Genomic DNA, 5995 nt, shown 5'->3' with positions numbered 1-5995 from the left:
GAGTTATTTAAAAACGGCTGCCTTATTTATCTGACAGTTGCAAAAAGCCATATAGCGTTTCAATTATTTCATTTAACTGTTTTTTCCATTTATGTTTCAAAAGTTGAGCTTTTTTTAGTCAAACCAAATGGCTAAATAGCCTCATTATTGATTTCACTAATGAAAGAGCATAAGTGGAGTTATTTGTTCATAACAAAGACAACAAAAATTGCAATTTTACACCTCTAGTGGGTATTTAAAATGTATTCAAATAATGCAGGCAGTTAGATGTAATAACCGCGGCTTTTGGTAAATAGTTCATACCTTAGGTGGCTTTTTATAAATTACTCCACAATTTATTCTAATTCCAAAGCACTTGGTATGAGAATGTATGAGCAGTTTGCCAAGAAAACTTTTGTCAATAATTGGATTTTATTTAATAGATCAATTAGATCTCAGCATTCTTGATGGATCCCACAAAAAGCATGGGAAGTACAACTACAACTGAATGTAGCCGTTTTCAATCATCCACTGAAGGCTCCAGTGCTGGTTCACGTTCTTGAACGTCCAATAAGCCCATCCAAATGAGGCTCTCCCGTACACTTCCAGCTGAGCTTTAGCAAACCTCTGAAACTCTTCTTTCGTTGCATTCCTCACTTGCCACTCAGTCACCCATTCGCCTTTTGTTTTGTTTCCCATATATCATAGAAAGCAAATCAAAGTTTACTATATGTGAAATTAATGAAAAGAGAAAGCTATTGAAAATGAATATGTTTTTCACCAAATGAATATGGATTTTCTGTTTTTCTGATTCTCCCTCACCCGGAAGCTGGTCAGGGTAACTGTGTCGTGGTGACTGGCCTACCCAGTATTACATGAGTGGTGAGGCTTAGTTGTATCCCAAAAGCAAAGTTGTGAACAACCCTACATGCACTCGGAATCAAACCTGGTGGCGCAACTGTCGCTTTTAAGAAAGCGATTTGTTGCACGCCTCCAAGCATTGGTCCCATGATCAAGACACAAGGTCCCCAATCTCCAGCACAAGAGAGAGAGAGAAAGAGAATGAGTAGATCCTATCATGGTACCTAAGCAAAAGTTGAATTTTACGTATTCAATAATTTTCTTATATTTTTATATATTCTCTTACAGTTTTATAAAATTTAAAGATACCCATTATATTTTTTTGAGATGTTTTAAAGAAGTATAAATTTTTTTTAATTTATCACAAGATTTTCCTTTGCTGAGAAATTCCCGATAACAAAATTTGTGACTATATATCGTAATGCTTGTTGGGGGAGTGCCTCGCCTAACAATAACCTATTAAAGGTTTTTTTTATTTAAGAAAATAACCTATTCAAGGGTTGAAAACACAATTATGAGAAACGAACCCGTGTGGCCAGTGTGTGTGTGTGTGTGTGTGTGTGGGGGGGGGGGGGGTTGGTTGTGAAGGTGTTGAGTTTAAGACCCCGCATCAAACCTCATTGGTGCATGTGTGTGTGTGTGTGGTGGTGGTGGTGGTGGTGTGTGTGTGTGTGTGGTGTCAAGGTGTTGAGTTGAAGACCCCGGATTAAACCTCATTGGTGCATTGGGGTTGTGAAGGTGTTGAGTTGAAAACCCCGGATTAAACCTCAATGGTGCATGGGTATATCCATAGATTTCAAAGCTGAGCCACGTAAGGCAAGGTGATCTGGGTGATACACATTAACATGACGTCGACAAGTAGAGACATTATGTTGATATTTTAAATAATATTTCAATTATATATATAGATATAATTATCAAAAGTAGTTTTTTTATTGATGAAAAAATTGAAATTCTATTTTTGATAACCTGTATATTTGTGACCTAAATTGTAGCACCCACGGCTTTACCTGATCCGCTCTCATCAAACACAAGAAGAAATTAAAAGGAGAATGAAAGGTACGTACCCACAAAAACGAGGGGGCCATTGGCGGAGGTCGCAGCGTTCAAATCAGCAGCTCTGTTGGTGTAGACAAAATCTATGTTTTGTTGTACAGGCCATTGAAAACGTCGGAGAAAAGGTTGTAGTAATGGACGTCAATGACAGTTTTGGTGAGGCCACTGGTGATGGGGAAGAGCTCAGTTGGTCCTGGGGAGCTCAGCCTGTTGGACATAATGACATAGGCTGTGGGAGAGTGCCTCCTGACCGCAGCATATCCTGCCTTGTAATATTCAGTGATGACTTCAAGGGAGACCCCAGGAGCTGAGGGCTCGTTTATGAGCTCCACTGCCGCCAGGCTTGGGGAATTTGCGTACCTACAACACACAAGAATAATCTTTCCTCACACACACACACACACACACACACACACACACACACGAAGGCGCCAAAATTTTTTGTTTACTTTCGCATTTTTTTGGTGAAGCTGACCTTATACATGTTTTCTACATACTTTTTCTAATAGAAATCAGGGTTTAAATCAAGAAAGTGGAAGCGAGAAAGTGAGAAATGATACGAGAAAAGGAAGTGAGAAGTGAGAAGCGATGTAGTTTAAAATATATAGGATGCAAGGAATAAAAAAACAATATAAGAGTTAAATGGGAATCGAAATGGAACACAAATAAAAACTAAAATAAAAGTGGACTTCTTAAATTTCATAATTTTTTAGTGTAAGAATTAAATTTTGAACAAAATCTAAAAATGATGACTGCCAATTTAAATAAAACACATGAAAGTGAGTGTGAAGCGTGAGACAAAACACAAAAATATAAAAAGTAGAGTGAGAAAACATATAAAAAAAATAGATGAAATGTGTGAAAAACATAAGAGAAGCGTGAAAAAATAAAGATTCTCATCAAATTTTGAAAGGGAGGAGTATCGAGCTTCCGAAGCGAGTTTTCGGGAAGCAAGTTTTAAAAAAAAAAATTGTTGTCATTTGTACATACAAACGATAGAAACATGTAATGGTGGATGCAAAAAAATGGACGAAAGTGTCAAATGCACGGTTGCCCATCGCATGTAAAAAAAAAAAGCTTTAGTAGCAGTCTTGGAAGGATGTTAAAGTCCTGGTTTCTGCCCAGGTATTTAACGATGGTCAAAATTGATGCTAAATTGTCTTTTGTGCAAAAAAAAAAGCTCTTGCATCCAATAACAATGGACACTTAGTACATTTACTGTTGCAGGCTATATATATATATATATATTTTTATTGAGAGAGAGATAATACTCGGGTGCTAAGGGAACACCTATTTCCACATACTAGAAATCATAGTTGTAGGTTGTGTCTTCTTAATCACTCTTTATGGGGGTACTCAAGATAGTTTATTTGATAGAAATCACGCTTTGGATCATGTTTTTTTTTGACATAAAAATTGGATTTTTTAAGTCATCAAATTTCGATACATTGTAAGCTATTGATTTTTAAAGGTCTTAGAAAACCTACATGTAAGTTATAATCACATGATAGAAAACTTGTTTTCTAATAAATAATACTTATATTTAAAAAAAATACTAAATAATGCTTAATTATCATATCGATAGGGTCTGATCGACAAAAAAAGTTTAAGAAATTTAAAAATCTAAAGCTTCTATTAAGTGTGAGTTAAATCTTGGTAATGATGATGTAAGATCATAGGGCATACCTCGATGAAAAGAAGTCTATAACAGCAACGGTTTTGTAGATGCTTTCTTTTGTTGCTCCGAATTCTATGGTGCCGTCTCTTGTTGCACTGTGTTCCCAACCATTTTGGGAATATTGTGGGGCATGGAGATCAATTATGACTTTAAGACCATATTTCCTGAATCAACACCATTTCTTATCACAATCTTAATTGCACTTCACCAGAATACAAAACCATTTTAAAGTATAGTGTTTTAGATAGTTGTTGGCTTACTGTGCCCAGGAGAAGGCATTGTCCAAAATCTGTAGGGACCCCTGAACAAAAGGGGCGGGAGGTGTAGGGTCACTGGCTGTCCACCACCCGACTGGAATCCTCACCGAGTTCAAACCATTATTTGCGATAAACTTGAAATCCTCTTCAACTATGAAAGTGTTCCAATGATCCTGCGGAAAGCAAACAAAACCAAAAGAAACATATTGATCAAGGCTACCTAACACAAAAAAGCATTCTCATTTCACTTGTATAATTGTTTGATTGGAGAGATCCGTTATATACATATAATGTTTGCTACCTTCTTGGACAAGGAACCCCTAGTTAGAACTCATATGAGGAGGTTGTTTTGACCAAAAAATTCATATAATTTTGGTATTACTTACATGCATGACTTGGGGGGCTTTTTCAGGTCCATAACCATTTGTTACTTGGAACTCCCCGCGAAGCGTCCCAAAGACGTTCATCACAAACACTGCTCTGTTGTTGTCTTCCCAGTCTGGCTCGCCATCGAGATCTGCGGTCACCATATCCTCCGTTTTCGCCTGCCATCAATTAGCACGGACAATGAATATTTTTATCATGATATAAACATGGGAAAGGCACTTTTAAATGCTATTTTTTATGTTATATTTTCGTTTATACTTTTATATTATCTTCTATACTTTAATATATGGTGATACTTCCACACGATATTTTATCAAGAAAAACAAAAGAGATTTTCCTAGGAAAGAGATTTGTGACATTCACTTGATGGAGGAACAAGCTGTGGGAAGCATTTACCTGCAGAAACATTCCACTGGGGGCTCTGATATGAACTCTATTTGGCTCATCAGATTTTCTGATAATTTGAAACGTTTCGGACACCCCAGGTGAAAGGGCCTCTGCTGCGAGTGGGCTGCTTGATCCTTGTCCAATATTGAGCCCAACAAATCGTCCATTGAAGACTCGAAATTGAAACTTGTCCTCTGTCACCCTCCACAACTGCACCCATTGTATTACTACACGCTCATCAAACCAATACCATTAATTGAAATTATCATGCAAATAAAACATCTGGATCCTTCAGTTATGTACAGTATTGCACATGACAACGTAATCTTGCTCATTCTTTTGCCTGATCATAACCAACAAATAACATTTCCTACGTGCATATTAAAGAAATATCTCCTATCAAGTTCTTTGAGAGAGCAGATCCACTGCTCATGCGATGCCATCGGGCAATATAAAACATGTTGTGACTAAATAAACCATATATATCATGTATATAATATCTGTAGAGCTTGATCCACAAAAAAAAAAAATCAACAAATGAGATGGAACGAGGTGTCTGTACTATAGGGTATGGTACAATCGAGATCAGCAGCCAATACTCTCTCTCTCTCTCTCTCTCTCTCTCTCGATATACATATATGAGAGAGAGAAATGTGAGTGACGGGTTTTACCTTGAAAGTTTCCCACCCTGAAGGGTTGCTTCTGTTGGCAACAATGATGGATCCACCGCCACTCTCTGCACACACATACTTCCCCCATGCAGTCGACTTCAACTGGACTTGGGTGCCATCCTGACGATCAAACCACACACGTTAACCATCTTACACACAACATTAATAATGATTACTACGGCTGAAACGTTCCAAGGAGGAGAAGAAGAGGAGAAGGAATGTTTTTACCAATAAATCTTTGTTGAGTCTTCCATCGAAGAGCGATGGCTTGATCCAGCCTTCAGTGACCAGCCACCCTCCAAGATTAACGGCCTTGAACCTAAAACTGGGCGTTTCTCTCGAGTGCAGAACCCTCACATGACATGAGAGATGACATAGGAGAATTATCAGGCTTTTCAGACACCATGAGCAACGATTATAGTCCCTCATATCTTTCCCCCCTTCCTAACCTAACTCTGCGTTGTTTCCCTCAGTGCAAGTATGAGGCCGATCGGCAATAGTATTTATAGTTTTATTCAACAGGGATTCATGACCAGCAATCTTCAACTTATCTGCCCTGCAAATAAAGTCGAGCCTTCGGTCGGCCAAAGAAAGGTTGGACAAGACCAAAGAAACGTTTTACTGTAAGATAAGATGAGCTAGCATCACATTGATCCAGCAATCAATGGGATCAGCTTCCAAGTATAGTGACAAAAGTTTAAAACGGCAAATTATCGGCG

At 37.9% G+C, this 5995-nt stretch overlaps 1 pseudogene across 1 annotated transcript; it reads right to left on the bottom strand.

The window, feature by feature from the left end:
- Positions 1 to 392: 392 nt before the first annotated feature.
- On the bottom strand, positions 393 to 5720 carry LOC149816640 (putative glucan 1,3-beta-glucosidase A; annotated as a pseudogene). The gene is made up of 8 exons (XR_016427613.1): positions 5505 to 5720; positions 5277 to 5396; positions 4615 to 4815; positions 4218 to 4376; positions 3835 to 4004; positions 3583 to 3738; positions 1908 to 2256; positions 393 to 659 (listed from the first exon to the last, which is right to left on the bottom strand). The product of XR_016427613.1 is annotated as a putative glucan 1,3-beta-glucosidase A (transcript).
- Positions 5721 to 5995: the final 275 nt, after the last annotated feature.

This window comes from Nuphar pumila, chromosome 14 (genome assembly GCF_984573655.1).
Source record: "Nuphar pumila chromosome 14, dmNupPumi1.hap1.1, whole genome shotgun sequence".
NCBI classification, from domain to species: domain Eukaryota; kingdom Viridiplantae; phylum Streptophyta; class Magnoliopsida; order Nymphaeales; family Nymphaeaceae; genus Nuphar; species Nuphar pumila.
This window is presented reverse-complemented; position numbering and strand designations above follow the sequence as displayed.